Source organism: Camarhynchus parvulus, chromosome 13 (genome assembly GCF_901933205.1).
Source record: "Camarhynchus parvulus chromosome 13, STF_HiC, whole genome shotgun sequence".
In the NCBI taxonomy this organism is placed as follows: Eukaryota; Metazoa; Chordata; class Aves; order Passeriformes; family Thraupidae; genus Camarhynchus; species Camarhynchus parvulus.
In genome coordinates this window covers 12,101,211-12,116,546 of record NC_044583.1, presented here as the reverse complement: position 1 = coordinate 12,116,546, position 15,336 = coordinate 12,101,211, and the positions used below count along the sequence as shown (strand labels likewise).

The following is a 15,336-nucleotide window of genomic DNA, read 5'->3' as shown; positions in this document are numbered from 1 at the left end:
CTCGGCACTAGGAACATTTGCTGTTTGGGAAATGCCTCCGCAACCTGCATTTCTTTCATTTTTCAATCCTTTTTTTCTCCCATTTTATTCTAAACTTCTTCCTTTTTTTTACCAAAACACATTTCTTGACACAAAAAGCTGCTGGTAAATGTTCTCTGACTCACTGAACTGCCCAAACAGATCTGCCTCCACAGGAACTGGACCATCCTGTTTGTGGGTACCAGAGCCACCCCCAGCCGTGTGCCCAGGGCTGAGGAAAGCTGTACCCATTGAGAAACACTCCCTGCCAGATGTGGGCAAGCCCTCCCTCACATCTGGAGAGCAGTCAGACATTTTGATTTTCTCTCTCAATTGTTTGTTTCCTTGTCCTGAGCAGGACAAGCCTTGGACATGAGGCTCTTTGCCTCTTTCTGCAGAGCAGCTTTTTTTCCTGTAGGACTGTGGTTTTGCAAACCCAGAAGGAAGACAACAATACCCCCTGAAAAGTAGCTTCAGTGCTGGGAGAGAAGTTTGTCTCCTCTCTTTTGCTAGCCTGTGAGAAATCAGTGGGATTTTTACAATGGATTTGTTCAGTAGTACAAATTCATGGAAGTTTGGGCTGCTGGTACCATGTCTGTTGGTGGCCACTGCCCTATACAGCACACCTGAGACCCAACCTTCTTCCATCCCAAGGCACAGAGTGCTGCAGAGTCTGCAAAGGTGATCATGGCCAAACACAGCATGATGACCTTTGCTTTGTTGTCCAGTCAGCCAAAGGCAACACTTTTCCCCTCGGGCTCTGTACTAGATGCTTCAAAAATTAGGGAGATTGCTCCCATAACACCCCTGGGAAATCTCAGGGACACAGATCCATCAATATTTTGCAGTCTGAGACAGTAGCAACATCTCCTGCTACACTGGTACAAGCCCAGACACCGTGCTTGGCTTCCTGTAAACAAAAGCTGTTTAGCTCTAAATTCCTCTTTTGGCTGAGGCTGCCCTGGTTCAGGGAGGATGGTATCGAGATAATCATCACATGGATTGTGCTCCTGGGACTGGAACTTGCACAACGGCGCCTCTTTAAAATGCCCTTGGAGCAAGGAACTTCCAGCCTGGTTTCTCTGCCACGCAGGACTGGGTGTCAGGTCTACACACCAAGGCAAAGGAGAAGGAGAGAGAAGGATCTGAGAGGGGAGCATGGAAGTGTGGGACTGATTAACAGATTAATAAACATTTATGGACTTCAATGGGTTAACAGATTAATAAAAATCTACGGACTGCAATGGGTTAACAGATTAATAAAAATCTACAGACTGCAATGGGTTAACAGATTAATAAACATTTATGGACTGCAATGGGTTAACAGATTAATAAAAATGTATGGACTGCAATGGGTTGATTAATAAAAATTTACGGACTGCAATGCAAAGGAGAGAGTACAAAGGATTTGGGCTGGAGAAGAACAGAATTTTTTCCCCAAAGCATGACAAAGCAGGAGAGGAGTGGTCTTTCCTAGGGAAAAGAGTTAGTGGTCCATGGTTTTTCAGGCCAGACCAGAACAAGCACAAATTATTTCCCTATTTCAAAATTAACCTCCACTTTGAAAGAGTTTCTGCTCAAGCCAGGCAAACCAGAGACATTTGGGTGAAGCAAGAGTGTGGGCAGACCCTGCTCTGCCTGTGCCTGATCTCCCAGTGCCTGTGCAATCCCCAGCATACGATCCAGTGCACTGGACTAAAAGTTAAACATCCAGTCCAAGCTGGTTGTGTGGCATCAGTGAGGGGAGAGACTCATCTTCTGGGAACGGCTCATTCTCCCTGGACAGACTCCTGAACTATGGAGCTGTAATTTAACTTCTCATCCTTGCTCTACCCTTTAACTCACTGTCCTCTATCCCCAGCTCCTGGTAAGACCCAAGCAATTCCCACCTTGTCCCCTCCTCTATTGCCCACTGCCACCCCCACCAATCTCTTCCACAAACACCAAGCTGAAGTTCGGTTTCTCATTCAGGGTGGTGGAAAAGCACATCTGTGTTCATCCACCCATCACAGCCCCAGCTCCTTCCTGCAAAGCTGGGCCAGCAGAAGGCACTGACCAGGTCCCTGCCCTGGCCAGAAGCCACCACACCTTGTAGTGCATGGTGGGGAGAAGGGGGTCCAATGCTGGAACTTCAGAAAGACTTATGGTGGCCTGGGACATTCCTGGTGCACAAAAGCATGACCAAGCAAAGTCCTGTGAAGGGAACCAGCTCCTGAGTGAGTCCCACCAGGAGGGTTTAGGGGTCTGTGATACAAGAGGCACCTGGGAATGGCCAACAATACTGAGAGAGAAACCTCCTGCCAGACCTGGAAGTGAGAGGCTGTTCCCTGAGTGTGCCAGCAAGGAATTCACCTCTTTCTCCACCACCCACTCAAGCCTGGTGGGCAGTTTTGCTTGAGATCATTTCCCCAAGCCTTGCTGGGACGTGGTGGCTCCTCTTCCCACAGTGTCCTGTCGGGGACTGCGGTGACACGGCGCTCTGGAGTGAGGGCTGGTGGCACAGCCAGTGATGAGATCAGCCATCCCTGAGATGAGCCATCCCTGAGATGAGCCATCCCTGAACTCAGCCATCCGGCACACGGGGCAGGACCAGCGGCTCGGGATGAGCTCATGCACGGAGGGATGGAGGGGAGGAGGAGACACACTGACTCACCAGCTCATCCCATCATGAGGGCCTGGCACAGCCCCCTGTCCTCCCAGGAAAACCTGCAGCTCCAGCCCCCAGTGGGGCTCTGCTTGCAGGGATGATGGCAGTGGGGCCATGGCACACCTTGGTACTCTGCCAGCAGGTCCTCACTGCCTTACCTGCCCACCAAACCTTCCCCTGGGGTCCTGAGCAGCATCTCTCCCCATCCCTTCAGGGTCCCATCTGTCTGCAGAGCGATGACATCCCCTCTGTGGGCTGGCATCCCAGCCTTCTGTTGCACTGAGCTCCTGACTCTGTCCTGGTGCCAGATGGCTTCGGAGGGAGATGACTTCATCTCTTTTAAAGGGGCAATGGATCTGTCAGCAGTGCCCTGTAGGAATCAATGTGCATCATGCTTGGTGGGAAGCCAACGTGGGGAGCGTGCCACAGCATCCTTATGATCCCACACAGGGCCCAAAGAGGCTTGGATTCCATTCCAACACTGCCAACAACCTCCTGCCCTTCACTCTCAGCCATGTGTCATGCTTCATCTGTCCCAACAATAAACTTGTGGAGTGGGGGACGAACAGGAGCTCCATGTGATGCCCTCCTGAGCGTCTAAGGGCAGGGACAACCCAGCGTTCAGCCAAAGATGTCTTAATAGATCCCACACTGCATGGAGGGGAGTGGTCTGCAGTGCATCAGCCTCTTATTCCCAAAATGATGTCTGATGGGTGGCCTGAGTCAAACTCATTCATCACTGGACTCCTCCTGGACTTCAGGCCAGGATAACCTGGAGCTCAAAGGAAATCCCAGCTCAAACTTGTACTGGGTACAAAGGGTGAGTCTCGGAGTGAGAATGAGGAGTGCTCACAGAGATATGAGTCAAGGGCTGTGATTACCACTCTGCTGCAAGGGGAGAGATGGATCCAGCCTGTGCCCCTTGGGAGATTCCAAACCACCCAAACGTCCCTCTCCAGACAGCACCCCCTCATTGCCCACAGATCCTGCCTGGCTGGGAGCTGCAGGGTGTTTTGCAGGTCTATAGGAACCATCCTGAGTCACTGGAGCAGCTCCATCAGCCCTGGTCAAGGAGGCTGCAGCCAGACCGAGCTCAGGGAGCCGATCCCTGCCCAGGAGTGGATCCTCCCTGCCCCCAGCAGCTGCTGCTGGCTGGGGAAGCGCAGCCGCCGCCGTTGCAGGCAGATAATCGCCCCTTCCCTGGCAAGTCCCTGCACGCTGCCGCACAAACAGACCCACGGAGCACGGCAGCAATGCAGGGCTCAAGGGCCAGGCACACAGACAGGCTCTATTCCCTGCAAAGGGGAAGCAGGAGTTGTTTGTCCCCGGGGGAGGTAACTCACAGATCCCTGCACACCCCTGAGCGGACGCTTGCACCAGGAGTCTGCTGCCCACCCTCGCCAACACAGCTGCAGCATTCCAGCCCCCAGCTCACCCTCACCCTCAGGAGGGACGATCAATGATGGGGGTCATGCCATTGTGGCTGTTTCTGAGGGCAGAAGGGTTTGGAGTAAAACAAATCCAGTGCCACGTCTCAACAGCACTGCCCTGACCTGTGTGTCCATGGAGGCAACACTGCAGCTGCAAGTGTTGGCCAGGAAAGGCACATGCTTGGGAGGATGAGCTGGAGGATAGGCCTGCAGGCAGGTCTTCAGGGGACAGGCAGGGCAGTGAGTCCAGCCATGGCAGGGAGGCCCCTGTAAATGCTTCTTGCTGGTCCAAGAGGCCTGTGGTGATTCCCCTGCCCCAGCCTGAACATGCTGCTTCTCTGGAAAACTCTGCATGCAGGTAACCCACAGCAGAACACCTTGGCTTTATTACATGGAGATCTTGGGTGGAACCAGGAAATGAAATCTCACCCCATGATTAGGGAGAAAGAAGCGCCTTTGCCAGCCAAGTGATGGAGCTCTGACATCCCCCACACCCTGGAAAGGCCCCATTGCTTCTGACAGGGTGAGATCTCAGCAGCAGGACATGGTGGTATGAAATGTTGACAGCAGCTTATGGAGCGTTGCTGGCTTGTTCGACTCTCTGAGTGGTGTGAAGAAGGACAAAGCCAGGCACCATGCACAGCTCCATCTTCTTTCTTTCCTCCTGGCACAGCTCCCCCAGCCAGGGCCAATCCTCTCTGCTTGCAACCACAAATAATTCTGCAACCCACCCCTTTCTGCAGGAGCAGGAGTTGCTCCTTGGGATAAACACAACTCTTTTCTTCCCAACCCAGCCTGACTTCAAGTTGAGCAGGAGAGCTGAGGAGGCAGAGCCAGAAAGTTTTCACCAGTTCCAGGCTCTCACTCACCACTGATATGGAATGAGCAGCTGGACCTCAGGAAAAGCTCTCCTCTGCTTCTTGTACTTCCTGGATCACTGGGATGGTAACCAATCCAAATGTGCTCTAAGAGACCATGTTTGTCTTTGTAAGGAAGGCAGAAGGCCATCTTAATATCCTAGCTAATTATAATATGAGGATTTTAGGGGTTCCGTAGCTAGGTTGCTGCTCACCCCAAAGCCATGATTTAATTAGGAAAGGTAATTTTGTTATTAAACCACCTGGTACATTTGGAAAAGCAGGTGGGCTTTTGGATAATAATCAAGCCCTCCTTCAGTCATGTCCCTCATGTTCTGCTGCTCCATAGCCAAGGAGCAACGTTTTTTTTCTGAGAGCTCAGTCCCCTGCAGCCAACAAGAACAGCACCATGCTCTGCCACCTCTGTGGGAAGGAACACCCAGTGCCACCAACCTGCTGGCAACAAGGTGGAGCTGTCAGTGGCTTTTGCAGTCACTGGATATTGTACATTTTTGTAAGGGGATCAGGTAATAACCAGCTCACACCCAATTTTTCTGCAGGGCCTGACTGATACACAGCTCTTCTGTGAGCACCAGCCTCCCCAAAGAGCATTTCATCAGCAGAGCAAAGAAAAGGGATGAAAGAGGGCCCCTGTCACCACCTGGGAGAGCAAGGAGACGGTGCAGACAGGGAGAGCTGGCTCATGGGTGGCATTGCTGAGATCAGCACTGCTGGCCTTGCTAGTTGAGGGTGCACATCTTGCTCCACAGCATGAGACCAAGTCCCCACTGCTCCAGAAGGAGCAAGGCACCTGTCCAGTGGTGAAAGGCTCCAAACTCAGGGAAATGCTGGTTCTTGCAGCAATCAGCTGATGCCCCGAAGCCAGAGGTTTGCTCACTTGCACCTTGGTGTGTCTAAATATAATACAGGTATTGTTCTGAGCCCTGCGTCAGCCCTGCTGAAATCCAGCCACCAATACCTGATTTTCTTGCCTTCCCCAGCTGTGAGACACGAGACATGCAGCTTGTGTGAAGGAACTTTTCCTTTCCTTCCTCCCAAATGCACCTCCCAGTGCCACCACTGGCTGATCTGGCCTTCTCTTGTGAGATGTCATTGAAAAGGAGCTAATTTGCAATTTCAAGGTACTATTATTTCTACTGTCACTTTCATAATCCCCAAAACTTCACTACAAGTTCCCCTATAAATTATCTGAACAAAACACCCGGAGAAATGGACAAGCTGCACATGTAAATCCAAGTTTTTCCCTTCTTCCCATTCAGTTCAAACTGTTTCTGAAAGGCCATAGTGAGCTGGAAACCAATGTCACTTTCCAAGTGGAGTTAAATGCTGTGAGCAGAGCACCCAACAAGAACACTTGAAGCACAAAAGCTACAGAGATTTCCCAACCCAGCAGTGTCCCATGGGAGATTGTTCAGTGTCACCATGCCATGCACATTTCCCCTCTCATTCCTGCTACAAACTCCCTAGATTTAATCTAAATTCCTGACCAATTTTGATTCCATCAAAACCCCATTTTCTGATGAATTTACCATGTTGCTCTCACTCCTCTCCACCAACAACTCCAAACAGTCCCAATACATCATGGGTCAACTTCTTCACATCTTTTTCGACTTGCACCATGAAATCACACGGATTTTCCAAGGGATTGGTGTCGTGTGATTTAAATTTGCAGTGTCTAGTTTGAGACAAGTTCCAGTCAAGGCTGCACATGTGGCCAGAGGATCAATAACCTCCTGTCTTGGGAGGCTTGCTGGTGAACAGTAAGGTGCAGGTTTGCACCAACCACTCCTCCGCAAATGGGATGTTAATAGACCCTGTCTCTCTCCTCCACCCATTCCTGTGCCATTGCTGTGTGTAGCCTCATGAAGAGGCAGTCAGGCACCTATGTGGACAGTTTGAAGTCAAAATTGTCCAATTTCCATATTATTTTTCCCTAAAATCATACAGAAGGCTTTCTGGTAATTTCATCTGCAAGAACACACCAGAGGGGAAGGAAACTTCACTTAAGCTGAACATTCATTTCCCATATTGAGAACTACCCTGTTCAAACCTCACTTCAGTCTAAAGGGGGAACGTTAATATTTACTGGGGTTTGGGGTGGAAAAGGAAGAGGGGAGGCAGAAGGGCACAAAGAGGACCGAAGGACCCTTACAGAAGGGTCCGTGTCGTTCCACCTTGCTCCAGCCCTGAACAACTCCCCCAGAGCCAGGATGCTCTACTTGCACAAAGAGAAATCCCCCAAAGCTCCTGCACGTTGTCGGGTCTCCCCACGCTGCCATCCATCTCTCCTCGCTGCCTCCCGCCTTTTCAGGATAGGACCCCCTTTTCATCCGCTCTCTGCTGTGCAGCACGGAGCCCCCCGGGGCTCGCTGGCACCAGCCGAGGTTTCTGGGGGCTCCCCCAACGCAAACAACAACAACAACCTTCAAAGTGCCTCTCGCACGCAGCTGCTCCGAGGGCAGATTCAGGTTTCCCCCACCCCCTTCTACCCATCCCTCCTCACAACACCCACCTGGCAGATAGCTAAAAACAATCTTTGAGTTTTTCAGGTGTGTTGGGAGGGGTTTACCCGACATATCCCGCCAGCCCACCACCACCACCCCCCTGCAGTTGAAGCCCTGGATTTCAGGGCAGCGCTGGTTAATCTAACAGTAAAAAGCGCTGCAATTATTTGGCTCTAAGGCTTGGGTCCTTGCCCAGTTCTGATACAGGCACACACACTCACAACTTCACGGAGGGAGCGGGCGATGCCCTTCCTCCTCCTCCTCCTCCTCCCGCAGCCCGTCACGGAAGGGCTGGCGCTCCTGCGAGCCAGTTCCACCCCTCGCAACTTTCACCCTCGCTGCTCCCGGCCGGTGCCGCCGGAGCTCCAGCCGGCAAAACCCCTTCCTGCAGGGATTTCTCGGAGCCCTCTGCTCTGATCTGCAGGCACCATGGAGCCCCGGCGGGCAGCGAGGTGCTGCTGCTGCTGCTGCCGGAGAGGATTTGCAGCGCAGGGAGCGCAGAGACAGCAGTGAACTTCAGGAGAGGTCCCTCTCCTGTTGCAACAGGTAAGGCACGCTGCTGGCCGGTGTGGGGAGTGGGAATGACTCAGGGAGCAGTCTGTGCAGCATGGATGGAGGAAGGCATGGAGGATGCAGAGATTTAATCGAGAAACTGCTTTTGCATGTGAGTAACTTTTGCTGGGAGCAGCCTTCACCTACAGGGAGAGCTTTGGGATGCAGAGCTCTTCATCTCTTCCTCACTTCTGGCAGCCCTAGCACGGGGCTCATGGAAGGAGGCAGAAAAAGTTTCATTCGTGTTTGCATCTGGCTTAGCTGGGAAGCTTCAGCAGGCTGCAGCCAGTGCAAGCAGGTGGGCTCCAGGTATCAAAGGCAAAAGCGACGCTGCAGAGCAAGGCAGGTGTGGAGGGAGTGAGCAGAGAAGCAATCCAGGTGTCTGAACGGGGCAGGATTTCTGCAGGGAGCAAGTTTGTGCTGGAGTAAATGGATGAGCTGTGGCAGGAGTAGCGATGGCGTCGGGCTGTAGGCTCAGCTCTTGGCCACGTACAACCCTGCTAACCAGGGTGAGGTGGTACAGCTCCAACCTCTGTCCCCGTGTGCCCACTAAGCCACTTCCACTGTCACCTCGAACTGGGCTGTGCTTTGGGGATCCCCGAGTGCAGTCACAGCGCTGGTTTCCCCCTGCCCAGCTTCCCTGTACACCCAGCTAAGAGCTCCTCACCTGCCCTATGACGGGCAGCAGAGCCAGGGAGCTGAAGCCAGAGCCACCCTTTGTGTGTCTGCACCTTCCTTCACTGCCAGTGCCTTGTGACGGGGTGAAATCCCAGACAGAGCAAGCCCAGTCCCACTTCAGGGCATGCAGGAATTATTTCCTATGTACATGTGCAGCCCTGATAAAAGAGGTGGAAATACAGGCAGGGAGGCCTGGGCACTTGGAGCCAACCCTTCCAAATTGCAGTTATCAGCTAATCAGCCTCCCGGGAAATTGAAGTTGGACTCGGTGGAGCACAGCACTCCAGAGGGGCAAAGATCAGTGGTCACGCGACTGGGGTTGCTTCAGAGGAAACCCTCAAAGAAAGCTCCTGCTCCTTTGCCTTTGTGGCTGCTGAGGGCTCCCAGGTGGTGTGGAAATTCAGGCTGTGTGGTGGTACGAGCTGGGCAGGCTCTGCTGGGCAGGCAGGGCTGTGGTCAGAGGGCTCCTGCTGGCCCAGGGTGCCCTGGATCCCGGCAGGGGCACATGGATTGCTCTGTTCCCCCTATTCCAGCACTCAGAGGGGCAAAGAGCAGGCAGGGGATGTGTAGGGAGCTGCCATGGCTCTCCAGGCTGTCGGCTAGAGAGACCTGGCAGGTTATAGGAGCTTTGGGATGGAAAGCAAACAGTCTGTACTGGGCTCCTGAGGGGGGCTGGGCTGTCTCGGGATTCGGGACAGCAAAGTCTCCGGGCTTGGCATTGTGTGCTTTTATCATCTCCTGATGTGCAGCACGCCTCACCTTATCGGGAATGGTTCAGGGACATCCACCTGTGTGCTCAGGGGCTCCTGAGGCTCTGGGCAGGGAGAGGTCTCTAACCCAGCCAGGGGTTCAGTCTCTGCCTCTCCCAGCCTGCCTGTAGGCTCAGCGTGCTCTGGGACATTCCCAAAATGAGCCCAGCTGCCCTGCCTGTGGAGGGGAGAGCGCAGCAGGATCCACTCCTCTCCTGAGCCTTTCCCTTGCACCATGAATGCATTTCAAACCCTAATGTTCCCAAACCAGTGCAGCTCCCAACCCTGCAAACAAACAAGGATGGCTCATGTACGGAGGGAGAGTTCAAAGGAGGCACCATGACACCTGGAATCAAACATCTGTTGGGAACGAGTGCATTTTGCATCCTGCTCTCCTGCCAACTGCTCCAAGGCAAGTGCTGCAGGATGGTTCCAGCTCCCTGCATGCTGCAGCAATGGCATTCCCTGCTCCCTGCACCTCGCTTTGTTTTGTGCCACGTGTCGAGCATGAAAGTGCAGCTGCACCTCGAGCTGTTAGCACCGGGCTTCCTCATGTAGCATGGACAAACATAAGAGGATTAAATTCCCCTGTGCCCTTTTAAATTTTTTAAACTGGGTTGGCAACATGGATGCTGCATTGTCTATTAACAAGCTGATCTGCTGAGCAAGCATTTTTTCCCTCTAACCACACTTTTTCTTTGGCAATGAGGCAGGTAATTCTTTATTAGCAAAGAAACTTTCTTTAATTCTTGGAAGAAGGAGCTCCAGGGAGGGGCAGGCTGCAAGGGCTGCTAGAAAGGTTTGTACCTCAGAAATGGACAAGGAGCAGGATTGAAACAAACCAAAGGAAACACTTTCCTTGTCTGTATGGATGGCATAATTAACTCTGGAACAAATTGCCGCAGGATATTGCAGACACCAAAAGTTGTGTTTGGCTTCAAACAAGGTTTTGATCCATTTGGGATGGATGGCTCCAGTGAAGGTTTTTAAATGCAATAGCCCAAGATCAGACAGGTACTTGCACTGATGCTGAAAAGTGGGAGAAGGAGCAGGTTACCTGTGCCTTCTTTTTTATGCTCCTCCACTAAGCAATCAAAACTGGCCATTTTGGGAGAGAGAACAGAGAGGTAGCCAGGCAGGGCTATTTGGATGTTCTTCCATTGTGTGGCTATTTTTGAGTGGCTGGGTTGCACGTTGGACAGAAGCTGTGACTCAGGCAGCCCGGGAGACGCGGGTTGTGCCACGAATAGCCACTCCATATGGCCCGGGTTGACAGGGACACTCTGTGCCCAGCCTGCTTGTCACAGGTGCTCCACGCAGTGCCCATGCACCCTTGCTGGCCCCACAGAGGTGCTGCAATGGCAGGAGATCTCAGAAATACGCTTAAAGCAGAGAGGATGGAGCAGGAGGGAGTGACCTGTGCTGGGAGAGCTGACAAGGACACACTGTGGCAGTGAGGCCAGCCTGGGCAAACGCGTCCGTCCTGGGGTTAATCTTTTTTCTCGGTGAAACACCGAGCTCCCCAGGGCACGGGCTGGCCTTGCAGCAGCTTGTGCAGCGCTTTGGACACGGCACAGGAGGTGGGCGGCTGCGGGCAGCTCTGGGAGCTGAAGGGTTTCCATCAGCTCGCAGGTAACCCTTGCATTCAATAAATACCTGCTGCAGGGAATTTTTGTGGCACGGCTGTTGGCATGCTGGCCAGCCATCCTTGATGCCCTGATTGTCTCATTCATTTTTTGTCCTCTGTGTCCTTACGCTGCCTCCAAAGGCAGGAAAGGGGCAGGAAGGAGCAGCTGGAGGCGGACAGATGGACACGGAGAGAGAGGGGCTGCAGGCAGAGCAGAGCTGCGCCCCGAGCTCACCTGCGGGCAGCAGGAGGGAAGGACCGGCGGGGATCTGGGCAGGGCAAGGAGAACATGGGATCAGTGCGGGGACAGGTCTGCAGGGTGAACGAGAATTGCCGGGTAGGAGGACAAGGTGAGGGAGGAGCGCGGTGGGCAGGGCTGTGTGCCGGGCAGACGGAGGCTGAGCTGTCCCTCCTCACCTGCACCCGGCGGGGCACGAGGTCCCTCACGCAGCTTTCACCACAAGATGCTCCTGGGCTCCTTCCCAAGGAATCTTAGAGATTTTAGGATAACACGTGTGTTCCCCACGGGGAATCACAGAAAGGGCACTGGAGGTGATGAGGGCAGCGGCCTCGTTACCAGCACCCAGGCTGAGTTAGGGTGGCAGTGAGGACTCGCGGGGTCAGAGCCCCTTGACACTGGGCAGAGCTGCTGCTCTCCCCAGGCTGGGGTGAGCTGAGCCCTGTTGGTGTCCGTGGGTCAGGCAGGAGTTGTGCGTGGGGACCTCAGCTCTCCCAGCTTTGCAGCACCTCAGTAAACAGCTGGTTTGTGAGCAGCAGAATTCATGAAGCCGGGTTGCCTGCGGCATTCCCTCTTGTGTGGATTCTCTGATGTCTAATAATTGGGTTGGGCTCACATTAGAGCTTTTTCTTCCAGCTGGGAGTCCTAATTTGGATTTCTCGCCTCTGTCCTGCTGCTTTTCACAAGATTGTGCAAAGTTAACTCCTTTCAAGTCTTTGCCTATCTGGTTAAATTTGGCTGGAGCTGGCCAGTGGATCTGAAGGGTAGCAGGATTGACAATGTGGTCCCACACACCCAAATCCCTCAGCAGTCTGCAGACAGGGGAGTGATTATCAGGGTAAGATAACTTGCATCCCAAGCATGAGGAAAATGTGAAAGGCTCAGTATGAGTTTTGGCAGGAGAAAGCAATCAGAGAAGAGCCCAGGACCCCTTGTGGGCTCTCACAGATAGTTTGCAGAGACTGAGGTATGAGGTCCTTGGTGCTAAAAGCCTCCATGGCAGCTGAATCACAGGGTGAGTGGTGCACAGTGCCAGCAGCAGCAGAGCTGGGGCACACTCATGTGAGATCCTGGTATGCTCTTGTGCCAGCATGCTTGGGCTGCTGCACTGTGGTGCCCAACCCCAGGGCCCCTCACACCCTGCCTGGTGAGCAGCTCCCACCAAAACTCCTTCCTACCAGCACTGGCTGCCCCTTCTCCAGCCCCCAGGGCTGTTTCTTGTCCCAGCCAGCAGGTGCCCCATTCCCGTGACAGCCACAGTGGGATGTGCTGTCTCTCCCCGTCTCCTGGCTGTCACAGCTGCTGTCCTTGTCCACCCCTCAACACCTCTGCTGGTTATCTGTGCAGTGGCAGCTTTTGGATCATAAGCAGGATTTACCACCTTGCTCCCATAGCTGGGGAGAGCAGAGGAAAGGGATCAGGAATGATGTATAAGGATGGTTCCCCTTGCACAGCCCTTCTTCACTTCCCTCCTGTCACACTTGCCCTGGGACAGGAGCCAGCAGCAAGGCAGCTGGCACTGCAAGGTTCCCTCAACCCCCAGACCTCACTGAGGGTTCCACAGCTCTGGAGCTATTAACTCAATTAACTCTTGCTCTAGAATGATGCTACAATGCCAAGACAGAGAGAGATCATTGAGCCTCACAACTCTGCAGAGTTCAGGCATGTTCAGGTTGTCCTGTGCCTAACAGGTGAGCTTACAACAGTGACACCTCAGCTAGGTGACATCTCTGGGCCAGGCCTAGGTGTTGGCAGCAGTGCGAAATCCAGCTCTCCCTGGGCTCCAAACAGAGCAGGCAGAAATGCACATTGCAGGTGGAAGGGTGTCCTTTGGCTTCACATACCTGGTGATGCTGTGGGACAGAGGATGGCTGGGGGCAAAGACACACAGCATCTGCTTGCTCCAGTGAAGGGTCACAGCAGGGCAGCAGGAGCAGCATCAGGGCACAGCCAGAGCCCCAAGGATGGGGGAATGGGTGAGATGTCCCAGGAGGAACGGGGTGAGTGGCTGGCTGGAGGAATCTACAGTGAGATGTCATGGAGCCAAGGTGCCTCTAGAGTCAGTCTGGCTCTGAGCATCCCACCTGTGGAGCCTGGGGGAAGGAGGAGTTGGACATCAGAGTAACTAAATGCTTCCCAGCTGCCCTTCCCATGTGGAAGGCCATCCTGCCATCTCTCTGGCTCTGCTCATCCATGTCTTGCACCACAAGGGACAGCATCCCTCCCGTTCCCGCTGTCAGCCCTGAAGGGTGGTCCTGGCAGGACCCCCACAGTCCCCTGGTCACAGCAGACCAGGTTTGGGGAAGGCAGGGCTGCCTCAGAATATGAAGCATTTTCACCAAGCCCTGCAGCAGTACAGAGAAAAATGTTATCTCTGCCAGATCCCCTCCCAGCCTGGGGCCCAGAGTGCCCCGCAGCACTCAGTGTCTCACAGGCTTCCCCCAAACTCCTTCAAGGGAGTCTCTGCTCACCAAAACCCCATGGAGGCTGCCAGCCCAAGCTCCTTGGGCTACCCAGACCCCCTGGGTTAAAGCACCTGCCTGGTTCAGCTGGCAGATGATGGAAGGAACATCTGTAGTGCTCAGGGACATGTGTGTGACCTCCTCCCATGCTGGGCAGGCCAAGGAGAGAGTCCCTGCTCTGCATGCCAGCATGAGACTCATTAACCCATGGCTTTCCATGGCTCTGCAGCTGAGAAGCTCTCAGCAGAGCCCACCCCATCAGTGCACAGCCCCTTTCCCCCAGGAACAGAGCTCAGCCATGGAATGGCTGTGGCACAGGCCTGGCACTGCCCTGGCAGCATTTTGTGGGACACTGGGAGCAAGGACAGTCCTTGGAGGTGAAGGGCACGTGCTCCGGGTTCTACATGACCAGCCACGTTGCTCCAGGCTGCCCAGCAACCTGGAAACAGTTTCCAGAACTCTGTCCAAGCCATTCAGAGATTGGAGAGTCGAGATGGGGAAGGAGCAGCCCAACTGTGCCTGCATGGAATCTGCAAGTCCAGCAAAACGCTGCACCCACACCAGCACAGCCCCCAAGCAGGCTGGTGCAGGCAGTTCTGCAAGCATCAGCCCTACAAAACCATCCACAGGCGCTGGAAAACCCCGAGATACAGTGGAGAAGGAAACATCGTAACTTCAGGGGCTCTGTTCATTAGTTTTCTGGCTTTGTGTAGTACCTCCAGGACGTGTTTCTCCTGTGCACTGCATGACCAAGCAGAGACTGCACAACCAAAGGCAGGAGCAGGATCTCCGAGGATGGGATGGTTTTGTTTGGTTTTTTTTGCAAAGTCCAGGAAAACAGTTTGAAAGATACCCATCTCCACAGAGAATTCAAACCCCGCGGGGTGACTGTGAGCAGCCATCAGGGAGCTCCCCAAATGGAAAAGGATCCAATTCCCACCAAAATCACTGTGGCAGAGGAGAGGGCAAACATTAACCAAGCAGCAGAACCTCCCTGCAGGGTGATCACAGGATATTTCAGCTTTGGGAAGCAAAACATTTCACAGACACGGCCAACGCAGTGTCCATTTAACTCTGTGACTTTGCCACACTGAATTCCCAGGGATTGCTTTCTGGTCGGTCCTGTTTGGGAGCAGCTGTAAGGACATTGCCCATCTGTAGCTGGACCCCTTCTGCTCCACCAAGCCAGGAGAACAGTGCCCCATCTCTTATTAGCTTCCCAAAACCTTGTACGCACCATCTTACAGGATTGCTCCCTTTGCTCTCTGTCTCACAATGGCCATTGAAATGCATCGTTAAACTAATTACTTGAACAGCCAGTCCCATCTCCTGTCTTTCCCTGTCCTTGCAGCCTCTGACAAAGAAGCTGATGTGTTTGGGGGTGATTTTGCTTGGTCCTTATCATGGGGAAGAGGCTGTTTCTTGTATTGAAGGAAAAAGGGAGAGAAAATGGAGGGAGGTGAGGGAAGAAAATCAGAGGAAGAAGGAAAACTTGGGATACATGCTGGTAAAAGAGTAGTAAGGAAGAATTGTCATTTTCCAATGAAAATGAT

General features: G+C 53.4%; 1 protein-coding gene across 1 annotated transcript in view; it reads left to right on the top strand.

Moving 5' to 3' along the window:
- Window positions 1–7,573: 7,573 nt before the first annotated feature.
- The window catches only part of FAT2 (FAT atypical cadherin 2), a 57,079-nt gene continuing 49,316 nt past the window's right edge, over window positions 7,574–15,336 (top strand). The window contains exon 1 of the mRNA XM_030957424.1: window positions 7,574–8,023. The gene's annotated coding sequence lies outside the window, so the exon portion shown is untranslated. The remainder of the gene's footprint in view (window positions 8,024–15,336) is intronic.